Below are 23,802 nucleotides of genomic sequence, written 5' to 3' on the forward strand. Positions count from 1 at the left end.
CAGCATAATTTTCCAGAGACTTGATATATACTCTTGCCCCACTTTTATTCTTTGTGTGGCGGGGGGGAGAAAAAGTTCTTGGTATTCTCTTTGATATTATTGGCTAGTTCACCTTCATATTTCATCTTTTCGCTGCTTATAACTTTTTAGTTGCCTTCTGTTTTTAAAAGCTTTCATGTTCTCTAAATTCCTACTAATTGTTGCACAATGTGCCCTCTTTTGCTTTCTGTGTTTGCTTCCCTTGTCAGCCACTGGTTGTCATCCTGCATTTAGAGTACTGCTGCTTTGGGATGTATCTATCCTGTGCCTTCTGAATTGCTGCCAGAAACTACAGCCGTAGCTGCTCTGCCATTATCCCTACTACAGTCCGCATCTAATCAACTTCAGCCAGCTCCCCTCTTGTGTCTCTGATTCCCTTTACTCCACTGGAGTACTGATGCATCTGACTTGAGCTTCTCCCTCTCAAATCGCAGGGTGAATTCTATCATATAATGACCACGCTCTCAAAAGTTTGGTACCTTAAGCTCCCTAATCAAAACCAGTTCATTACACAACGCCCAGTCCGGACCAGCTGATCCCCTGCTGGGCTCAGCCACAAGTTGCCCTAAAAACCCATCTCGTAGACATCCAACAAATTCTATCTTTTGGCACTCAAAGTCAGCACCAACTTGATTTTCCCAATCTAGGTGTATATTGAAATTTCCCATGACTTTTATAACCTTGCCCTTTTGACATGCATTTCCTATATCCTAGCTACTGTTTTTTTTTAACCAACAGAGCCACACCACCCTCTGCCTGCTTGCCTGTCCTTTTGATACAATGTTATGATCCCAACTATAATTTTCTTTCAGTGACAACTCAGTGATGCCCACAGTGTCACACGTGCCCATCTGTGACTGCGCTAAAAGATCACCTACCTTATTCCATAAACTGTGTACTTACAAATGTTACACCTTCAGTCCTGTATTCATCACCCTTTTCAGTTTTGTCCCCATTACACTGCAGCTCATTCCACCAATTGCAATTTTGTTCTATTACCTGCCTGCCCTTCCTGACACTCTCACTATACTCTGCGTCTGCTTGTAAACCATCTGCCTCCTTCCTCAGCCCTGTCACTGTTTCCCATCCCCTTGCCAAGTTAGTTTAAACCCTCCCCAACAGTTCCAGCAAGCCTGTCCACAAGGTTATTGATACCCCTTTGGGTTCAGGTGTAACATGTCCCTTTTGTACAGCTCATGCTTTCCTCAGAAGGGATCCCAGTGATCGAGAAATCTGAAACTTTGCTCCCTGCACCAGTTCCTCAACCATGCATTCATTTGCCAGATCATCCTATCCTTGCCCTCACTGCACATGGCACAGGCAGTGATACAGAGATCGCTACACTGGGGGTCCTGCTGTTCAGCTTTCTATCTAGCTCCCTAAATTCTCCCTTCAGGACCTTCTCCCTTTACTACCTGTGTCACTGGTGCCAATGTGTACCGAGAATTGCTGCTCACCCTCCTCCTTTAGAATGCTGTGAACCCAATCTGAGACAGCACTGGCATGGGGAGGCAACATATCATCCAGGTGTCTCTATCATGTCCACTCCTAACTATGGAATCCTCTATCACTACTGCAATCCTCTTCTCTTCTCTTCTTCCCCCGCCCCCACGCTTCTGAGCCACCTCAGACTCAGTGCCAGAGACCCAAGGGCTATGGCTTCCCCTGATAGGTAGTTTCTCCTCTCCCACCCCCCCCCCAAAAAAAACAGTATCCAAAGTGAGAACAGGTGATACCTGAGATCAGATCTGGCTGTCTGGTGGTCTCCACTCCCACTATACCTCCTGCCCCCTCAGCAGGATTCTAGCTTCTGTCTCCTTTCTTTTCAGTCCTGATGAAAAGTCTTGGTTCGAAAGATCAACTGTTTATTCCCCTCCGTAGATGTTGTCTGACCTACTGAGTTATGCCAGCGTTTTTGTGTTGCTCAAGATGTGCAGCATCTGCAGAATCTCATGTCCACCATGCCTGCATCTGGTACCTGTAACTGTAGAAGTGCTGCTGGGCCTGTGTGCACCTCTAAGCCAGGGAGCATCTGAGGAAAGAAAATGGAATTAATGACTCAGATTAAAAACAGTTTTTGTCAGAGCTTGGACACATACTATTTGTGGAACACTAACTATATTAAGCTATCTTCCTTTTCTGTCAGAGGTGACGAATAATTAGCAAAGTTCAAAGTCGGTTCCAATTAACTCTCTATTTTAAGATGTTAAATCAAGCATATTTAATTCCCTTATTATAAGCACATCTGCAAGCTATGAACTTATTGGCAAAGTCTAATTTAATATCCTGAGATGAATAATAACTTCAAATGTAATTACACTTTTACTTAACTTCACACACCAAACACTAACAAAGGGGGTTATTCTCCCTTCTCTTGCCATTGACAGGAAGTCCAATCACTTCGAAAAATCAGGTTCCAAGTTGAATCATTTGATCCATTTTCACAAAACTAAAATGATTGCTTTTCCCAACTCCTGAATTTAAAAATATTTTGTTTAAGTGCTTTTAGAGCAAACTTTGGCATGATTCTGATGGAGCTTTTGCACAACTCTGACCTGAGGTCTGACTTCTAAGCTTGAGGCTGACTGCTTACCCCTGAGATTCACCAGATAATTTAGGCTGAGATTCAACCAAACAAATTTGATCCACTCCTATGACTATTCTAAATTTTAGTCTTTGGGGCAGTGCTGAGATGGGAACAGACCATATTGAGTGTTATTATCACAGGAAATAAGTAACAATTGTGTTTGATCTGCTTGAAGTCTGCCACTTGCAAATTTTCCATTCACTTAAGCAGCCTTGTGAGTTGCACTGTGATCTCACACAACTTCCCTTTATTTACCCAGACCCTGCTCAATTCAAAGTTCCTTATAATTGTTGTATACAGTCATACTATGTTCTTTTTACAAAGGATATGTGCAGCCTTAAATTGAAGATCCCTAGCCTATCATTTTGACACCTGCCTGATCTCTTTTCAAGTTTTAATTGACCAGCTCAAAATACATTGCTATTTGTATGCCATTAATTCTAATTATGTATTGAGCAGACATTGTAAAAATTCTAATATGCTCCATATTTCTGTCCTGGAAATGTAGTTGATGTAAGGATATCAGCCTTGAGGTTATTATAACCATGAGTGGTAGTGAGGACAAGCTCCCACTACCTATAGTAGACTATGGCAGGGTCTAAATGAGATCACTGGGCGCAAAGAAAAGGCTGGGAATATCAATAACTGTGGCCCTTCTCTTTCTGACGAACTTAATGTATTCTACGCAAGATTCGAACAGAAGAGGAACATCCTGCTCCCTCCAAATGAACCAGATCTGGTGGCATCAAGGTTCATTGTCACCGAGGAGGACATTAGAAGGGCCTTCCTGAAGATAAATCCAAGGAAGGCAATGGGCCCAGATGGCGTCCCGGGACGGGTTCTCCGGGCCTGTGCAACTGAGCTAGCTGGAGTGTTTGCAGACATCTTCAACTGCTCCTTGCTTCAGGCTAAGATCCCCTCGTGTTTTCAGAAGGCAACGATAATCCCAGTGCCAAAGAAGAGCAAGGTGGCATGCCTGAATGACTGTCGACCTGTGGCTCTGACATCAATTGCTATGAAGTGCTTCGAGAGATTGGTTATGGCACACATCAACCACAGCCTACTGGTCAACCTCGACACTTTGCAATTCGCCTACCTGAGCAACATCTCTCTGGCCCTACATTCCTCCTTAGAACACCTGGAGAATAAAGATGCATACGTAAGGCTCCTTTTCATTGACTACAGCTTTGCCTTTAATACCATCATTCCAAATAAACTGACTCCTAAGCTGCGGAACCTGGGCCTTAGCACTCAGATCTGCAGCTGGATCTTCAACTTCCTCACAGACAGGACCCTGGCTGTAAAAATAGGGGACAAGCTCTCCCCTACAATCACTCTGAGCACCGGTGCCCCACAAGGCTGTGTACTCAGCCCCCTGATGTACTCACTGTACGCCCATGATTGTTTAGTCAAGTTTCCATCAAACTCAGTATATAAGTTTGCTGATGACACCACAATTGTAGGCCGTATATCGGGTCATGATGAGTTTGAGTACAGAGAGGAAGTTAAGAGCCTGGTGGCACAGTGCAAAGACAACAACCTCTCCCTCAACATCAGCAAGACAAAGGAATTGGTTGTTGACTTCAGAAGGAGTAGCGGACCGCACGATCCAATTTACATCGGTGGTGTGCAAGTGAAACAGGTCAAAAGCTTTAAGTTCCTTGGGGTCAATATAACAAATGACCTGACTTGGTCCAACCAAGCAGAGTTCACTGCCAAGAAGGCCCACCAGCATCTTTACTTTCTGAGAAAGCTAAGGAAATTTAGCCTGTCCCCTAAAACCCTCACCAATTTTTATAGATGCACCGTAGAAAGCATTCTTCTAGGGTGCATCACAACCTGGTATGGAAGTTGTCCTGTCCAAGACCGAAAGAAACTGCAGAAGATCGTGAACACAGCCCAGCATATCACACAAACCAATCTTCCATCCTTGCACTCACTTTACACCACATGCTGTCGGAGCAGTGCTGCCAGGATAATCAAGGACACGACCCACCCAGTCAACACACTTTTCATCCCTCTTCCCTCCGGGAGAAGGTTCAGGAGCTTGAAGACTCGTACAGCCAGATTTGAGAACAGTTTCTTTCCAACTGTGATAAGACTGCTGAATGGATCCTGACCCGGATCTGGGCCGTACCCGCCAAATATCCGGACCTGCCTCTCGGGTTTTTTTTGCACTGCATTACTTTCCATTTTTCTATTTTCTATTTATGATTTATAATTTAAATTTTTAATATTTACTGATTTTTACTATTTTTAATATTTAATATTTGTAATCCAGGGAGCGGGAAGCGCAGAATCAAATATCGCTGTGATGATTGTACGTTCTAGTATCAATTGTTTGGCGACAATAAAATATAAAGTATAAATGCTCCCATTGGTTTGCGACTCAAATAGCCTCTAGTCCAACTCCTGGTCTTCACGTGAGGCTTGCCTTCTAAGCCTGGGCTGAACTGTTTCTACTGACAGAAGGGGCAAAGGTGGGCTACTGGTACCTTTAAAAACCAGTCGTTTCAGGCAGATGAGGCTCATCAGCCAAAGTTGGCAGCTCATCTAGGAGAAGGAAAACTCTGATCTCAAATCTCGACTGTCTTGTGACTATACCTAATCCTGGGGAAGGCTTTGGGAGTGTATATATATATATATATATGTAGCTTGGAATAGGAGATGCAGTGTTACGCTTAGCCCTCAGTGTTCACTCACCACAGCCTCTATTCAGGTGATGAGCATTAACCTCTTTATTTACCTTTGCTTTTTCTCTATTTGAGAGAAGGAGGATGTAACTCTTCATTTTGATACAAGAAGCATTCTGCAACTGGCACATGGCAAAACAAGGACAGGAATTTGTTTCAGGGAGTTCCAGAGAATGAGGGGTGAATTTGTCACCTAACCGTCAAACCTCCACACATGAATCTAGATACTGAGTCCATAATGTCTAGTACACTACTTAGTCCCACTTCCACTGGCACACCTCTTAGAATGTTGCTTCTTTGCTGAAGCTTCAGTGTTAAGATGTAACGTGGCTTGGAGTTGGCTTCCCTTTCAAGGCACAAGTGAGGATGTTGCAAGACGTGTCATTGTCTTCCATAGTCTCCGATGTGAAGTGTTTTGCAGCCAAAGAAAAGTTTTTGAAGTTTCTTTGAAGTGTAATCACTATTTGTTTGCAGGAAACACTCCTCTAATCAGTGGCACCAAGCATAGACTCTGCAACCAGTTTGCAGATTACCTGTGCTATGCCATCCGGAGCTCCTGGCTGCATCCATTTTATCCCCTTCCTATTCCCACAGCCATCTGTCCAGCCTTGGCCTGCTCCACGTTCAAAGTGAGGTACAATGGAAAACTGAAGAAGCACACTTCATATTCTCTCTACCTTATCTAAATCCCAAAGGCATGAACATTGGATTCTCCAACTTCAGCTAATCCTTCTTTTGAACAGTTTTGGGCCATTTATCTAAGAAAAGATGTGCTGATATTGAAGGGGCTCAAAGGAAATTCACAAAAATGATTCCAGGATTGAAAGGCTTGTCATATGAGGAGCATTTGAAGGCTCTGGGCCTCTACTCACTAGAATTCAGAAGAATGAGGGGTGACTTCATTGAAACCTATCGAATGTTGAAAGGAAACAACATGAATTCTGCAGATGTTGGAAATTCAAGCAACACACATCAAAGTTGCTGGTGAACGCAGCAGGCCAGGCAGCATCTGTAGGAAGAGGTGCAGTCGACGTTTCAGGCTGAGACCCTTCATCAGGAATGTTGAAAGGCCTCGACAGAGTGGATGTGGACAGGATGGTACCGATGGTTGTAGAGTCTAAGATCAGAGGACACAGCCTCAGAATAGAGGGGTGTCCTCTTAGAACAGAGATGAAGAGAAATTTCTTTAGCCAGAATTTGTCTGTCATTGGGTATATTTAAGGCCTGAAGAATACACAACGTATTAGGAAGGACTAGCAAAAAAAAACAAACAAACTGCTGGAGGAACTCGGTAGGCCAGGCAGCATTTATGGAGAGAGTGTGAGAATCTGGATGGAGCCAGTACAAAGGAGAAGTGGGAGAGGTGAGGCAGGGGCTCCAGACGACAGGTAGACAGTTGAAGTAGGGATAATGGGCAGATAGGCCCTTTGGTGAGGTGGGAGGGGAAGGTATGGAGATGGGAGACAGAGCTTAGGGCTTGATAGTTGGAAAAAGAAGCAGAGGGACCCATGTGGGGTTGGGGGAGGTTGATACTCTTGATTAGTCAGGGCATGAAGGGATATGGGGAGAAGGCAGGAGACTGGGGTTGAGTGGGGAAAATGGATCAGCCATGATGAAATGATGGAGCAGACGCTGGGCCAAATGGCCGAAATCTGCTCCTTTATCTTACGGTCATGTGGTCTTTGCCAACAAGGTCTTCTATCCTGTTCTCCCATCTTCTCAGCTGGCCATCATCTCTCTCTTCTCCCTTATCCAGATCCACATCATTGTCCTTGCTCAAAGAGTCCAGCACTTTATGCCTCTGTGTCTGCATTCTCCCTCCCCTAACCCTGCATGGTTCCCTCTGCTTCTTTTTCCAACTATCAAGCCCTAAGCTCTGTCTCCCATCTCCATACCTTCCCCCCCCCCCCCCCACCGCCTCACCAAAGGGCTTACCTGCCCATTATCCCACTTCAGCTGTCTACCTGTCATCTGGAGCCCCTGCCTCACCTCTCCGGCTTCTCCTTTGTACTGGCTCCATCCAGATTCTCACACTCACTTCCCTTCATAAATACTGCCTGACCTACCGAGTTCCTCCAGCAGTTTGTTTGTTTTTGCTAGTCCTTCCTAATACATTGCGTATTCTTCAGGCCCAACTAGATGAGCATCTGCACTGCTTACAGTACAAATTACATTGAGTCCGAGGTACTGTAGTGACACAACTAATATAATTGCTGCCCCACAGCACTGGAAAACCAAGTTCAATTCAAAGTCAAGTTTGTTATATGCGCAGGAACACATACATACAGGTGTACTGAAAAACTTGCAGCAGCGTCACAGATACATAGCATTATATAAACAGCATTCATAAGAAAAACTAAGCATCAATTGTACGTAATTTTTACTGACGTTTAACGCATTCTATTGCAAGGTGGCCAAAATGATCACAGTGTTGCTAATCTGTAGTGATTAGCATTTTGCCATTTGGTACAAGGACCAAATGGTTGAGGGAAAGAGCATTTCTTGAACCTGGTGGTAAGGGATTTTAGGCGTCTGTACCTCCTGACCTTGGGTGCCATCTGTGTGGAGTTCCCCCATGGCTGCACAAGTTCCTTTCGGTTTCTCCGGTTTTCTCCCATGGGTTATTTAACCCTAGTAAATGCCCCTAGTACATGTGGTAACTGAGTGGTAGAGTCTGGGAGGAGTCGAAAATGTGGGAAGAATGAATGGGATTAGTGTCAATGTTTGGTACAGATTTGGTGGCTGAAGGGCCTGTTTCTGTCTTCTCTGGCACTGACTCCACAATGTAACATATAGGAGCAGGAAAGGGCCATATTCAATAAGATCTTGGGCTCATTTCCCTGCCTACTTGCCATAACTCTTGGCTCCTCTATAGCTGAAAAATCCACCTGTCTAGACTTTGAATCTAGTTAATGGCTGTACTTACGCACTCCGGAAAGGAGAACACCAAAGCCAAGAAGAAATTATTTGTTTCTTAAATGTGTGACCCCCCCCCTCAATCTGAAACTATGTCCCCTATTCTAGACCACCGAAGAGGGGAAAGTAAATCTCAGCATTTTCCCTGTCCAATCTGCTCGGGATCTTAAATAAAAGCAGAAAATGCTGGGAACTCCCAGTGGGTCTTACCTGATGCTAGATGTTTTAGTTCAAAAAACTTTTATCGGAGTTGGGAAAGTCAGAAAACAAATCAGTCTGATATTTTGCAGAGTAGTGGAACAGGATAAATTAAATTTCTGAAAGTGTCAGATTCTTAGACTTTTCATTCCTCAGAACTTGGACTGGAAAGTGTTCAGAAAGGATTTGAGTATGCCACCAGAAATAGAGGACCTGAGTTGTGGAGAGATTAGCCAAACTAGTCTTTCCTCTTTGAAACATAAGAAAATGAGGGGCGGCCTTGTAGAAATGTTTAAAATTGTGAGGCACAGATAAGATAAATAGTAACATCCCCCCTCCCCCCTACCCTAGGGTAGAGAAATCCAGAATTAGAGGGCACAGAATTAAGTGAGATGGGAAAAATTTAAAAGGGAACTGATTCAACTTTTTCCACACAAAGGGTGTAGGTATACGGAATGAGCTGTCAGAAGTGGTTGAGGCAGGTACAATTGTATAATTTAAGAACACTTCGATAGGTACATGGAGGGATGGGATGTAGAGGGATATGAGCTGAATACAGGAAATTGGGACCAGCTGGGTGGGCATGGACTCGTTGGGCTGAAGGACCTGAATCTATGTTGTATTGCTCTAAGTCTAGGACTCTGCGTTCAATTCGTAAAGGCCCAGCTAACTGAACCTTCATAAGACAACCCCTCTTGCCCCGGAGTCAATCCAGTTAACCTTCGCTGAACAGTCTCCATTGCAAATAAAGGCACAACAAATAACTGTTGAAGGACCTCAGCGGGTCTGGCAGCGTCTGTGGAGCCAAAGGGATAGTCGATGCAGGGTCTTGACCCAAAATATCAGCTATCCACTGCTTCTACAGTTGCTGCCTGACCCGTTCATTTCCTCCAGCAGTTTGCTTTGTTGCTCCAGATTCCAGCATCTGCAGTCTCCTGTGTGTCCATTGCAAATATATCTGTCCTTAAATAAGGAGATCAGTACTACATAGTGACATGTGGATATGGTCTCATTAATGCCCTGTAAATATAACAAAACTTGTGTTTCTATCCCCTTGTAATAAAGGGCCTAAAGTGCCAAAGGATAATTTCCCATATTCTTCAACACCACTGGTGATGCCCATAATTGAAATTGCTTCTCTTCCATTTGTAATCAGCAAACAATGAAACCATGTTTATGCTAAATAAATGAATGAAACATTCTCCCACTGTTGCCAAAAAATGGTACTCTGGTTAATTGATTTACTATTGTCACATGTACTGTGAAAATATTTGTTTGGCATGTCATCTGTTCAGATCATTTCATTATAATGGTGCATTAAGGTACAGTAGTACAAGGGAAAGCAATAACAAGATGTAGAATGGTGTTAGCTACAGAAGGCGTGTAATGCAGGCAGACAATATGATGCAAAACCTTATTGAAGTAGATTTTGAGATCAAGAGCCCATTTTATCATATTAGTGGTCTTGTAGTTTCTCACAGTCGCAGGCAGAGCAGTTGCTGTTATGTCTATGCACAACTACATATCAATTAAATAAAAGGATGCACAAGGGAAATGGCTTTAAATGGTGCATTCACATTGTAGTGAGACAGAGACAATGCACATGTTTAGGCACAGACAACAGATCACTATGTAGTGCTAAGGAGGGTGGGGGGGTGTAATTGCTCTAAATGAAATAGATCCATACCTTACACTTTCTATACCAAGTTGTGATGCATCTGGATAGATGGTGCATCAATTAAAAAATTGGTGAGGTTCAATGGAGACATGCCAATTTTCTTTAGCCTCCCGAGGATGTAGCGGTGCTGGTGAGCTTCCATGCCAATACATTAAGAAGACATTTCTGCCATTTGGCACGCGATGCAGAACTAGAGACAGACAGATTTGTTAAAGACTGAGCAACTGTTCCTGTTTTTATGTTGGTGTTTATAGTCAATGGATTAATGTGTCTATCTGTGTACCCATGAGTAGAATTTAGGTATCAGTCTATTGATGTTGATCAGAAAATTAAATTGGCACAATGTATTATGGCCACTTCACAACACTGTACAAATCCTGAAAAGGTTAAAAACTGAAATCAAGTAGACTTCTATTCCAGAGTCCTGTTTCCGTGTTGTGAATTCAATTCTTTTAATGAGGAATATTGCTAAACTTTTATGTAATTGTGGTCCAGCTCATTGAAAATATTACTCAGGCCTATCATAAGATAACAATGTGAATCAGAATTGTACTTTGAAATCTGTTTACGTTAGAAGCAAACCTGTGGCTTGTGGAACATTTCAAAGTAAAGCAATACATCTGAATACAATTATTTTTTTCCCATTTCCAGTCACCTGGATGGAAGACACACTTTAAGTGTTTACTACTATTCAATAAGAAAGCAATAGAATACATGAATGAACATTTCTTCCTACTCATTGATTTTTTATAATGTTTATTCCTGAAAATGTTCTGAGAATACTTTATACTTTATACTTTATTGTCGCCAAACAATTGATACTAGAACGTACAATCATCACAGCGATATTTGATTCTGCACTTTGTGCCCCCTGGAGTACAATTCAATAGTAAATATTAAGAAATTAAATTATAAATCATAAATAGAAAATAGAAAAGGGAAAGTAAGGTAGTGCAAAAAAAACCGAGAGGCAGGTCCGGATATTTGGAGGGTACGGCCCAGATCCGGGTCAGGATCTGTTCAGCAGTCTTATCACAGTTGGAAAGAAGCTGTTCCCAAATCTGGCCGTGCGACCCTTCAAGCTCCTGAGCCTTCTCTTGGAGGGAAGAGGAACGAAAAGTGTGTTGGCTGTGTGGGTCGTGTCCTTGATTATCCTGGCAGCACTGCTCTGACAGCGTGCGGTGTAAAGTGAGTCCAAGGACGGAAGATTGGATTGTGTGATATGCTGCGCCATGTTCACAATCTTCTGCAGCTTCCTCCGGTCTTGGACAGGACAACTTCCATACCAGGTTGTGATGCTCCCTAGAAGAATGCTTTCTACAGTGCATCTATAAAAATTAGTGAGGGCTTTAGGGGACAGGCCAAATTTCTTTAGTTTTCTCAGGAAGTAAAGGTGCTGGTGGGCCTTCTTGGCAGTGGACTCTGCTTGGTTGGACCAAGTCAGGTCATTTGTGATATTGACCCCAAGGAACTTAAAGCTTTTGACCTGTTCCACTTGCACACCACTGATGTAAATGGGGTTGTGAGGTCCGCTAATCCTTCTGAAGTCAACAACCTATTCCTTCGTCTTGCTGACATTGAGGGATAGGTTATTGTCTTCACACCATGCCACGAATAGAGGGGAATGTTGCTGGGAACCACTTCTTACCCAGCTCCATATGCTTGTCTTTTCATAAGTGATTTGCTAACACAAATTATTCAGCATTGCAACTCAATCACAAAGCCTAGCATCAAAGCTTTATGAAGGTCCAAGCAGGTATAATTGGGTGATGGAGCCTTTGTGAATCAAAGAAATCTAATCCCTTCAATATTTTCCCAATTGTCTCACAAATGGCCGCACTTATCGCAAGTGGATTGCTTCACTAGTGATAGCCAATTATACACCGGCCTCTTACACTGTTTCTCACTCTTTTTTACCTTGTTTTGTTTCTAGTTCCTGCTTGCCTGGCTTATTCTGTTGTTAATGACAGATTTTATTCTCCTTTGTAATTATAGCACATAGGGCAGTGCAGCATAGGAACATGCACCTCAGCCGATGATGTTGTGCTGAACTAATTAAATGCCAAACTAAGCCAATTCCCCTGCAAATGCATCCCTCCATTCTCTGCCTACCTGACAGCCTTTTAAATGCCTCTGTCGTATTCGCTTCCATTACCACCCCATGCATTCACCAGTCTGTGTGTATGTCTAAAAAGAACTTGCCCAGCACACCTCCTTTGAAATTACCCACTCTCATTTTATGCATCCCATTTAATATTGGATATTTCGACCCTGGGAGAAAGTTATTTGCTATCCATCCTATATGTGCTTTTCATAATCTTAGACGTTTCACAGGCCTCCTCTCAGTCTCTGCTGTTTCAAAGAAAATCATTTTCATAACTTCCCATTGAGGGAATTCAACATATGATATCAGACCATAGCTACTTCAGCATTTTGCATATTGCTTTTTCATGATACTCAAATAATTTTTCTTTTCTCCTTGTCACATTCAATTAATAGGGGCTTAGAAACTACTATGTTGCACAATGTTTAGCTGTGCTGTGCTGTTGAAATTTATTGGAAAACTATTTACTTACCCTCTCTCTCTCTCTCTCTGGCTATCCATCCCATAGGATGATGATGGTTTCTTTCAGTCAATTAGTGGAGTTTATACCCCACTCCTCAGAAAGGAACAGCGTGTGTGTGAGTGGATTTTAGGTGAGTAGGGGGTTGCACAGGTCCAGACCCACCCTCTCGACATCCCCTCCCAGATCCAGCGGCATGGTGGGGTCCAAGACGGCTGGGGGAAGTTCTGTTGCAGTGAATGGCCAGACCAAGCTTCGATGCAAGGGATGCCCTTTCCGCGCTTCACGGCACGTGTTTGCTAGATGGCCGTTGACCCTACGAGAGGGTTCGTCCGCCCTTTGACAGGTCTTGTTTTTCATCCTGCAGGGTGTCTAGCCACCCTCCTCAGCAGGCAAGCCTGGTGGGGGAGCCGGTTTAGTCGCCGACCACCCGACCATGGGACAGGTAGTACTGGGTTACATGGTACCAGTAGAACTCAGACGAGTGACATGACCAACTATTTACTTACCAGTCCAACTATGACAGTAGAAATAACAGTGATTGTAACAGTATCTACGAACATTATGGAATAAGTTACACTTTATATTTTCCTTTACAGAAATCAGTAACTTGCTGTCCAAGTTGCCCTGTATTTGGAACAAAGATCATGTTGTATACTTGGCCCATCAATAATTTTCACCAGCTCCTTATCTGACACAACTTGCCTTCCATATTTGTTATAGATAGTGGCCATTCCAGCCCATACAAGCTCACAGTGTAAACTCCATTTCACTACGTGTTCCATGTTACCTATTCTCCCTATATTCTTATCAACTCACCGAAGCACTGGAGACAATTTTCACAGGCTGATTAACCTTCCAACCCATACATTTGGCATGTAGAAGGAAGCAAGAAATTCCAGGAGATATGAGAATGGAGAGAAAATTGGGTGATGGGCAAAAGGCAGAGTGGGAAAGGGTCAGGTCAGGTTACGTTAAGAAAACAGAGCCTGCAGAAGGACTTGGACAGATTAAGGGAATGGGCAAAGAATTGGCAGTTGGATTACGGTGTCGGGATTGTATGGCCGTGCACATTGATAGAAGGAATAAAGGTGTACAATATTTTCTAAATGGGGAGCTAACTCAGAATCTGGAGATGCAGAGAGACTTGGGAGCTCTAGTGCACAATTCTTGAAAGATTACTTCTCAGGCTGAGTCAGTAATAAGGAAGGCAAATGCAGTGCCAGCATTTATTTATGAAACGCTGTCTCATTCTGCCCCGCAGAGATAAAGTTTTTTGAATCTTTGAATCTTTTTTTGAATCTTACTTTGAGGGCTAGAATATAAAAGCAAGGATGTAAGGCTGAGTCTTTAAGGCATTAGTCGACCAGATTTGGAGTATACTGAGAAATTCTGAACCCCAAAAAGGATGTGCTGGCATTGGAAAGGGTCCAGAGGAGAATGATCCCGGGAATGAAAGGGTTGATGTATGAGGAGCATTTGATGAGGACCTGTACTTGCTGGAGTGTAGAAGAATGAGGGGAACTCATTTAAAGCTACCACATATTGAAAGGCCTAGGTAAACTGAATGTGGAGAAGATGTTTCCAACAAGAGTCTCCAACCAGAGGGCACAGCCATAAAGTACAAAATATCCTTTTAGAACAAAGATGAGGAGAAATTTCTTCAGCCAGAGGGTTGTGAATCTGAAATTAATTGCCACAGAAGTCATTGGGTATATTCAACAGGGGCTAATAGGTACTCAATTTATAAGTGCATCAAAGATTATGGGGACAAAGTAGGAGAATGGGGTTAAGAGCAAAAACGAATTGGCTTTGATCCAACGATGCAGCAGACTCTGATCGAATGCCCTAATTCTGCTCCTATGTTTTATGGGAAACCTACAGTCACAGGAAGAGCAAGTTCTGAATAGACAGCACTGTCTGACTGGGACTGAACTTTAGTCACTGGAAGTGTGACTACTGTGCAAGCCTTCAGTTACTCTTTTTTCTTTCTTTTTTTTAAACGGCAACTAAATTGCCCCTCCCATTCCACATTTCCTTAAGCCCAACAAATTCAGCTCCTGTAACTCTCTCATTAGATCCATCTGGATTATTTTTCTATTTATGATAAATGCTACCTTTCCAAAGCACAGAGACCAAAATTACACTTAGTACTCCAAGGCCCTGTGCAGTTACGGTAAGATATCCTTTCTCTTGTACTGCAAATAAAATATTTTGATAGAAGTTCACATTTAAAGTAAGTTTATCACCAAAGTACATATGTCACCATATACAACCCTGAGATTCATTTTCTTGTGGGCATTCACAGTAAATGCAAATAAACACTAGAGCCAATGAAAGCCCGCACACACAGATGGACAAAAAACCAATGTCCAAAAGACAGCAAACTATGGATATAGAAAGAAGAAAACAAAATAATAAGTAAATAAGCAATAAATATCAAGAATGAGAAGAGTCATTGAAAGGGTGTCCATAGGTTGTGGGGAACAGTTCAATGATGGGGTTGAGTGAAGTTGTTATTTCCTTGCTTCAAAGAGCCTGATGGTTGACGAGTAATAACTGTTTCTGAACCTGGTGTTGAGCCCTGAGGCTCCTGTACCACCATCCTGATGACAGCAGCGGGAAGAGAGCATGGCCTTGGATGGTGGGGGTCCTTGATGATGGATGCTGCTTTCCTGTGACAGCGCTCCGTGTGGATGTGCTCGATGGTGAGGAGGGCTTTACCCGTGATGTACTGGGCTGTATCCACCTCTTTTTGTAAGCTTTTCTGATCAAGAGCATTTGTGCAAGCAGCCAATATATTCATCACTGTGTTATCTATAGAAGTTTGTCAATGTTTTAAATGACATGCTGAATCTTCACAAACTTCTAAGGAAGTAGAGGCGCTGTGATGCTTTCTTTGTAATGGCACCAGGACAGATCCTCTGGAATAATAACACCGACGAATTAAAAGTTGCTGACCCTCTCCACCTCTGATCTGGTGAAAACTGACTCGTGGATCTCTGGTTTCCTCCTGTAGACAATTATCAGCTGCTTAGGCTGGATGACATTGGGTGTTGTTGTTGTGGCACTGCTCAGCTAGATTTTCACTTTCCCTCACACTGATTCACCACTGCCTTTGATTCGGCCGGTGCCAGTCGTGTCGTCAGCAAACTTAAGTGTGGCATTGGAGTTGTGCTTGGCCTCAGTCGTAAGTATAAAGCAAGCAGAGCTGGGGGCTAAGTTCACAGCCTTGTGGTGCACCGGTGCTGATGGTGATTGTGGAGGTGATGTTGTTACCAATCCGAACTGACTGGGGTCTGCAAGTGAGGAAATTGAGGCTCTATTTTCACAAGGAGGTTTTGAGGCCAAGGCCTTGGAGGTCATTTTCGTTTTGAGGGGATGATGGTATTGAAATCCATTCTCTGTAATGCATGGATAAGAAACAAGAGATCATTGATTATATTTTTTTAAAAATCATGGATCACAGATCTAGAAAGGAGACATCTTTTTCCAGTAAGAAATCTGAACATAATGCCTGAAAAGATGGTACAGCCTGATACCATAATGCAGAAGCTGAGAAAAGGGAGCTTACAAGTTTGTAGACCACATTGAGCAGGAGGTAACTAAGGACATAAATAATATCTCTTTCAATGAACCAGCAAAGCACAGACGTAGTGGGTTGAAGGCTGAGTTTTAGTCTGAAAAGTACAATACCTTTTGGATTCCGTGACTGGCGGAAATGTTAATAATCCATTGTAAAGAAGTGATTAGTGCTGCAGTTTTCTGATTCTGACTTGCTGTTCTCTCCTTTTGTATTTGCATCACATGGGTCACGGAGAACACTTGGAGACCTCACTGAACATCTAAGTGCACGAGCCAGTGGTTAGAATAAGGTAGCTATCATTATTAGCACCTTAAGGTGAATACTATCAGGGCCAACAGCTCAGTCTGTGTACACAGTCCAAACACAAGGATCTGTAGACTTGTTTTCCAACTCAGCACAGCACAAAACGGGGCTTGGGCTTTTAGCCAACAGATGCAAGGAAAATGACTGTAATCTTGGGCTCTTATGCATGGTAATTACTAGAATTGCTGTAACTTAATTGAGTGAAGCATGCAGAAACTGGCATAATTGTGTATATAATCAAAGTTGACTCTCAGCAGAATTCTTGTTATATTTTGTGAAGTCATGGAGTGAAACAACACAAAACAGGCCATTCAACCCAACTTGTCAATGCTGGCCTAGGCTATACCTCTTCCTATCCTGTTGCTTGTAAAAACACCAACCCCTTCTCTCAATTCCTGTCTCTGCCACATCTGCTCTCAGGATGAGGCTTTTCATTTCAGAACGAAGGAGATGTCCTTCTCCTTCAAAGAAGGGGTGACCCTTCCTCCATCATCAACACTGCCCTCATCTGCATCTCTTCCATTTCACATGTCTGTTCTTACTCCATCCTCCCGCCACACTACCAGAGATTGGGTTCCTCTTGTTCTCAACTACTACCCTACCAGCCCCCACGTCCAGCACATAGTTCTCCGAAACTTCCACCACCTCCAACGGGATCCCACCATCAAGCACATCTTTCCCTCCCCGCCCTTCCCCCCGCTTCTGCTTTCCACAGGGATCACTCCCTACACAATTCCCTTGTCCATTCGTTCCTCTCCACTGATCTCCCTCCTGGCACTTATACTTGCAAGCGGAACAAGTGCTACACCTCCCCCTACACCTCCTCCCTCACTACTATTCAGGTCCCTAAACTGTCCTTCCAGGTGAGGTGATCTTTCCAAGTACGCGTGTGGAAAAACCTGCTGAATTGCCCTTTCAATCTTTCCCATCGCACCATTACCTACGGCTTCTAGCTTTAGACTCCCCTACCCTAGGAAAAAGACTGCCCCTTTTGACTTTATAAATGTCTATAAGGTCACTTCTCAGCCTCCTTTGCTCCAGGGAAAACAGCCCTAGCCTATGTAAAAGTGAACCCTCCAGTCCCAGCAACATCCTTGTGAATCTTTTCTGCACCCTCTCTAGCTTAATCACGTTGTTCCTGTAGTGTGGCAACAAGAAACATGCACAGTAGACCAAGAACGTTCGCACCAACATCCCATACAACTGTAACATGGCACCTCAATGCCTCATCCAATGAAGGCAGGCACGTCAAAAACTTCACTACCTTGACCACCTGGGTCACCACTTTCAGGGAACAATGTAGTTGTACTCTAGGCCTCTCTGTTCTGCAACACTTACCAGACCCCTGCCGTTCTTTCTGTAAGTCCTACCCAGCTTTAACATCCCAATTTGCATCATTTTACATTTATCAGAGTTAAATTCCACCTGCCATTCCCCTGTTTACTTGCCTAATTGACCTAGGTCCTTGTTGTAGTTCAGAGTTCATGCCCAGTATCCCCTAAAAGAAGTTCGTATGTCCTTCCTGTGAGCTGGTGGATTTCCTCCGGGTGCACATTTCCTCCCACAGGTCAAAGACATACTGGTTGGCAGTTAATTGGTAATTGTAAATTGTCCTGTGATTAGGCTGGGGTTGCTGGCAGTGTGATTAGTTAGGCCAAAGGGCCTATTCTGTATTGTATCCCTAAATAAATTAACTTTCCCACCACTGACGTTCAACTCACTGGCCTGTAGTTCCTGTCTTGTCCTTGCAGCCCTGCTTTAAAAAAAAGCACAACATTAACCACATTTTTACTACTGTGCCATAGGTATTTCATTTTAGCAATTCTGTGAGAGCAGTCTGTTCTGCTTTTAGTCTGCTAGTAACTTACCCATGCCTAAGGAAGATACAAAAATCTCTGCAAGGGCCCCAGCAGTTTCTTCGCTACTTTTCCTACAATGTCCAGAATACACTTGAGCAGGCCCCGGTGACTTTTCCAACCCTGTGCCTCATTCCGGTGTTTCCTAGCTCCCAGACCATCTGCTGGGAAATAGAGAAGTATTCTTTTAAGAATACCTGTCCAGCTCCCTACGAAGAGAATCTATTTCTTATTGAGTGTGGAAACGCATGATCATTACTGTGCCAATATCATTTGTGTGGGGCTTCATGAATATAAAATTTGCCCCTATTTTAGCATAACTTTGTTTGATTTCGTGGTTAATTAACTTTATTTTCTTACTATACAGAGTCATAGTATGTCCTTGTGCTGGGGAGGCTCGTGCCCATGATGCAGCTGGCTGAGTTTACAACCCTCAACAGCTTTTTCTGATCTTGTTCATTGGTGCCTCCGTTCCTGATAATGATGCAACCAATCAAAATGCTCTCCAAAGTACATCCGTAGAAATTTGCTAAAATTTGCTAAAATTTTTACAGATTTCCTCAAACCTCCAAACCTCCTCAAACTCCGAATGAAATATGGTTGCCTTCTTTGTAATTGCATCAATATGTTGGACCCAGGATAGATCTTCAGAGATGTTGACATCCATCCAAATCATTTATATAAATAACAAGGGTCTTTACAGCTCACCATTAGTCACTGGCCCCCATTCCAACAACCTTCAACCACCACCCTCTGCTTCCTAGCTCTGCGCCAATTTTAAATCCACTTAACTGGCTCTCCCTTAGATTCCAGGGCCTTAACTTTCCAGACCGACCCACCATGTGGGACTTTGTCAAAGTGCTTACTAAAGTCTAAGTGGGCAACATCCACTGTTCTACCCTCATCTATCTTTTTGCTTACCTCTTCAAAAAACTCTCAAAAATTTTGTCAAGCACAACTTTCCACACATACAGCCATGCGGACCCCTGCCAATTAGACTCTGTCTAACCAAATGCTGGTAGATCCTATCCCTCAGAATTCCCTCCAGTGAAGCCCTCACTAGTGAAGTCAAGATGTCTAACCTGTAGTTCCCTGGCTCATCCTTGCCAATGTTCCTAAACAATTGAAGCCACCTGGTTCACATTTTTACTACTGTGCCATAGCTATTTCATTTTAGCAGTTCTGTGAGAGCAGTCTGTTCTGCTTTCAGCCTGTTTGGTTTACCATTAAAGATAAAGGATGTTTAGGAATGTGAGTCATCCAATCAGGATGGTGGAACTGGGAGAAGGTTCTAGAGAACGGGGGGGGGGAGAGGCTTTATGAGGGACACTAAGGTGGGTCGAGGTCTTTAGGGGGGAGATGACGAGCGAAGAAGCTGGAGAGAACCAGCTATAGGATTTGATCCAGTGGGAATGCACGATTCGATAGAGCCCAAAGTGTGGAGTTCTACCGAGTTTTGTTGAATATGGTTTTTGTAAGATTTGAGCTCCAACTTGTGCACATTTGACTGTTTAATTGTAATAGGCCCTTTTTCTTTCTTTTCTTTTCTTTACTAACTCTTTGGTTAAGTTAATGTTCATAAATATACTTTCTTTATAATTGTGTACAATTTGTTATTTCATGTCCACAGTAATTGCATGGGGCAGTTAATCAAGCCATGGTTTGAGTGGGTGAGACATCACAATCTCCTGAGTTTGGCAGGTCAAATTCGTAGGCACCCTAAATGTATGGAGCCTGAGGAAGGTAATTTTCTCACTGCAGAGCCCAGTGGCTGTTAGCGAGTTAGAGACTCCCAGTAAAAAAGGGATTTCACAACAAACATTCGCGAACTTCTAGTCTTCAGGAACTTCACCAGTAGTTAATGAAGCAAAAATGGCTATAAGAGACTCCACAATTCCTTCTCTTGCCTTCCAAAGTGCCTGAGGTTGCATTTGGTCTGGCCGTGGGGAATTTTCCATCTTATTTCACTGTAAGGTTGCAAATATTTCCTCCATGGTAATATGAATTTCCTCCAAAACATCTCCACTATTTTCCCTTATCTCTTGAACAACTATTATTTTCTGCTCAGTAAAAACCAAAGAGAAATATTCAATAAAAATTCCACCCATCTATTGTCACTCAAGACATTGGTGGCTCCGCAGTCTTCATATAGCTATTGAAACTCCAGGATTTGCCTTAACTGTCAGATTCAGCTCGTACCTTCTCTTTGGACTCTGATTTTCCTCTTAAAAGTAGTTTTAATCTTTTTCTAGTAATCAAAGGATTCACTTAATCCCAGCCTCCTAAACCCAGGGTATGCTTCCTTCTTTTTTAAACCAGACCCTCAAGATCCTTTGTCAGCCATGGTTCTCTAAATGCCAGGTTTATCCTTCACCCTAAAAAGAGCATGCTGTTCCCAGACATTTGATAGCACACTTAAAAACCTCTCACTTGCTATTCATTCCTTTCCTTTTCTTTCAAACAGGCTCACTCAACCGACCTCTGCTCGATCATGCCTAGTTCCCCCAAACTTAGACCCTACTCTAGTTTAATACCCTAACCTACGGACCTTTGCTATCACTCTCTTAAAAGTAAGTGAATAATGGAATTATAATAGCGCTAAGTGCACCCTGAATGCCATTTCTGTTACTTGCCCTACATTGTTCCCGAAGAAAAGGTCCAGTGATGTACTCTCCCGACTCAGGAAACTTTTCTGGACACATTTCACAAATTCCACCCTGTTCTGACCCTTAACACTTTGGGTGGCCCTTTCACTCCCAGGGAAATTAAAATCTCCCACTAATATAATCCTATTATTCTTACAACCATGAGCAATTGTTTTTCTACACGCCTCCTCCTCAAGTTCCTACTGACGAATGGGGGAGGGGTCTATAATACAGACCCATCAAAGTAATCCTCCATTTTTTTGTTTCCAAGTTGTTCCCATGTGATCACGCTGGAAATCCCCTGAGAATGTTGTCCTTACATGATTCAATTATGTCCTCCCAATCATAAAGAGAAATCCCCTCTTTGCTTACCCATACCTCTGTCATGCCTGAAAAGCATCTGTATCCCATAACATTAGAATCAGAATCAGGTTTAATATCACACAGATACAACACAGAATTGGCTCTTCCAGCCCTCCGAGCTGCGCTACCCAGCTATCCCCAGATTTAATCCTAACCTAATCATGGGACAGTTTACAATGACCAATTAACCTAGCAACCGGTAAGTCTTTGGACTGTGTGAAGGGTAAACCTGGCAAGTTTGGGGAAGCTTGACTGACAAGGGATATTGTGGTTGAGATATTAAGCTGCCCTTCTCTCAGCCATGTTTCTGTCATAGCTATAACTCCCCAGTCCTCACAACAAATTGATGCTGTCAATCCATTCACCTTACCTGTTAATGTAGGTTAACAGGGTATTCCTTTCACTATCTTTACTGTGCCCCTGGCTCCTGGTTACTAAACTTGTTCTTTGCTTTATCCCATGACCTGCTCCTGCTCAGATTCCCATCCCTGCCAATCTAGTTTCAAACCTCCTGTGTACACTATCAAATTTATCTGCCAGGATATTGGTCCCTCTCCAGTTCAAGTGTATCTTATCCATCCTGTAAAGGTCACCTCTGCCATAGAAGAGATCCCAACGGTCCAAGAATAAGAATTCCTGACCCTGCACCAGCTCTTCAGCTTATGATGCCTTATGTGAAGTGACCATTGTTTTATTGGCAGAAACTGGAGGGCTAGTAAAAGATCAAAATTATTTTCATCTGAATAAACTGAAACCATATTATATCTCTGTGACTCATCTTCTTCCAAGCTGTAGTACTTTTCACATACAACTGCAGATAGCATTAAAGGTGTTCCAGGTCCCTCTTGGACGAGGCAAATAATATTGTTATTGGTCTCTGCAATAAGCATTTAGGTTTAAATTGCAATAATGCAAAATTTATTAATCTTGCTTGGAACTAGAACTATTAGGTGTACACACATGAATGTTTAGTGCCTGCACACTGTCTGAGTGTGCCTGCAGAATGTCACTGCGTGCTGTTTTATATGATAACGTTGGGATTTTAATTTGTTGCCGCTCTGTCTGAGAAGTTAATATTAGAGGAACAAATATAAATATCAGCAGTGACAATAACCACTGCCTCCTAGGTCCTGTTGTCAGAAAAATGTTCATGCTCAGCGGGCCTCAGTTGAGAGCCGCCAGCTCTACATGTTTCTGTCTGTGGCCTGTCTGAATAAGCGATTGGTCGGCATTCCACCAATCCAGGGTTGGAGGCTGCTTTCTCAGCGTTAGGCATGCATCGACAGTGCTGGCCAGCTTCTGACAAGACCTGCTGCTCCTCCCACTCAGACATCTGCTCAGCAACAGGCAAACGCTGGTGCCAGTGTCCCTGAAGGTAGATTTATCAGAACTTCATCATACAAATCCAACATCACTTTAGTGCCAAGCCGAAAAATGACTCCTTCTTTATCAGAGTATAGAAATTAAAGAAAACAGGTTTAAAAATATCTTGCTCTAAAGATTGTACTGTTATTGTGTGACTTAGTTAAGCCAAACCCAGCAAGTAGAATCAGCAAACCTAGAACATTCAAATATTTGTGCACATTTTTGCATTTGGGGTACTTTGACTAGGAATTATCAGTGGAGTTTCTGCACATAGGCTGGCTTTGATAAATCCAACAGCAGAATCCTGCAGGAAAAGGAAATTCTGATGAGATTTTGGAAGATAAACTACACTTAGACATGCAGAGTGTCTGGGTCTGCTCTGGAAGAGGGGTAAAGAATAAAGAAGTGTGTCAAAGGTCTGATTACATATTTCTTCCCTTGAAGCATAAATATATATTTTTTTACCAAAAATGTTTTACCTTTGGACGGCAATATTTACTGAAAAGTTTGAGAAGATACTCTCACTTAAAGATTCAGTTCTCCACTTCACTTACAAACGAAGGGCATAAAGATCTAGTATTGTTGTTTACTGGATGGGCGCAAGCTCATGGATGGGGTAGTTGATGGGTTACTACTTCATCTAGGATTATATTGCCCAGCATTTTGGATGGGTTCCCTTATTTAAAATATTTGCTGGAACAAATTATAAAATTTATTATGATACTTAAATGAGGTTACTGTATTTGTTTCAGAATTCCTTTATAGTGTGAGGCTACCACAGCACCTGATTTGCCAACAGAACAATGTGCCAACATATTGCTAAGGTGTGATATAAAGAGCTTATTCATGCCAGACAATTCAATTGCTAACTTGTCAGATTACAGCACTACTTAAACCCTGGGCCTCTTCTCGGCTGCCATCTCCATCCCATAAGAGCTCTCGTGTTTCCAGACTTAACTCAGTGTCAGTGCCAAGCTCCAAACTCCTGCAGACTGCCGAGTTTAGATTC

At 42.9% G+C, this 23,802-nt stretch overlaps 1 long non-coding RNA gene across 1 annotated transcript in view; it reads right to left on the minus strand.

The window, feature by feature from the left end:
- LOC140197603 (uncharacterized) overlaps positions 1-23,802 on the minus strand; it is a 123,653-nt gene that overhangs the window by 67,949 nt on the left and 31,902 nt on the right. The window contains exons 3-4 of the long non-coding RNA XR_011885972.1: positions 10,121-16,079; positions 1,776-2,071 (exon numbers count right to left, since the gene is read on the minus strand). This is a non-coding gene — a long non-coding RNA (uncharacterized lncRNA). The remainder of the gene's footprint in view (positions 1-1,775; positions 2,072-10,120; positions 16,080-23,802) is intronic.

Source organism: Mobula birostris, chromosome 5 (genome assembly GCF_030028105.1).
Source record: "Mobula birostris isolate sMobBir1 chromosome 5, sMobBir1.hap1, whole genome shotgun sequence".
NCBI lineage: Eukaryota > Metazoa > Chordata > Chondrichthyes > Myliobatiformes > Myliobatidae > Mobula > Mobula birostris.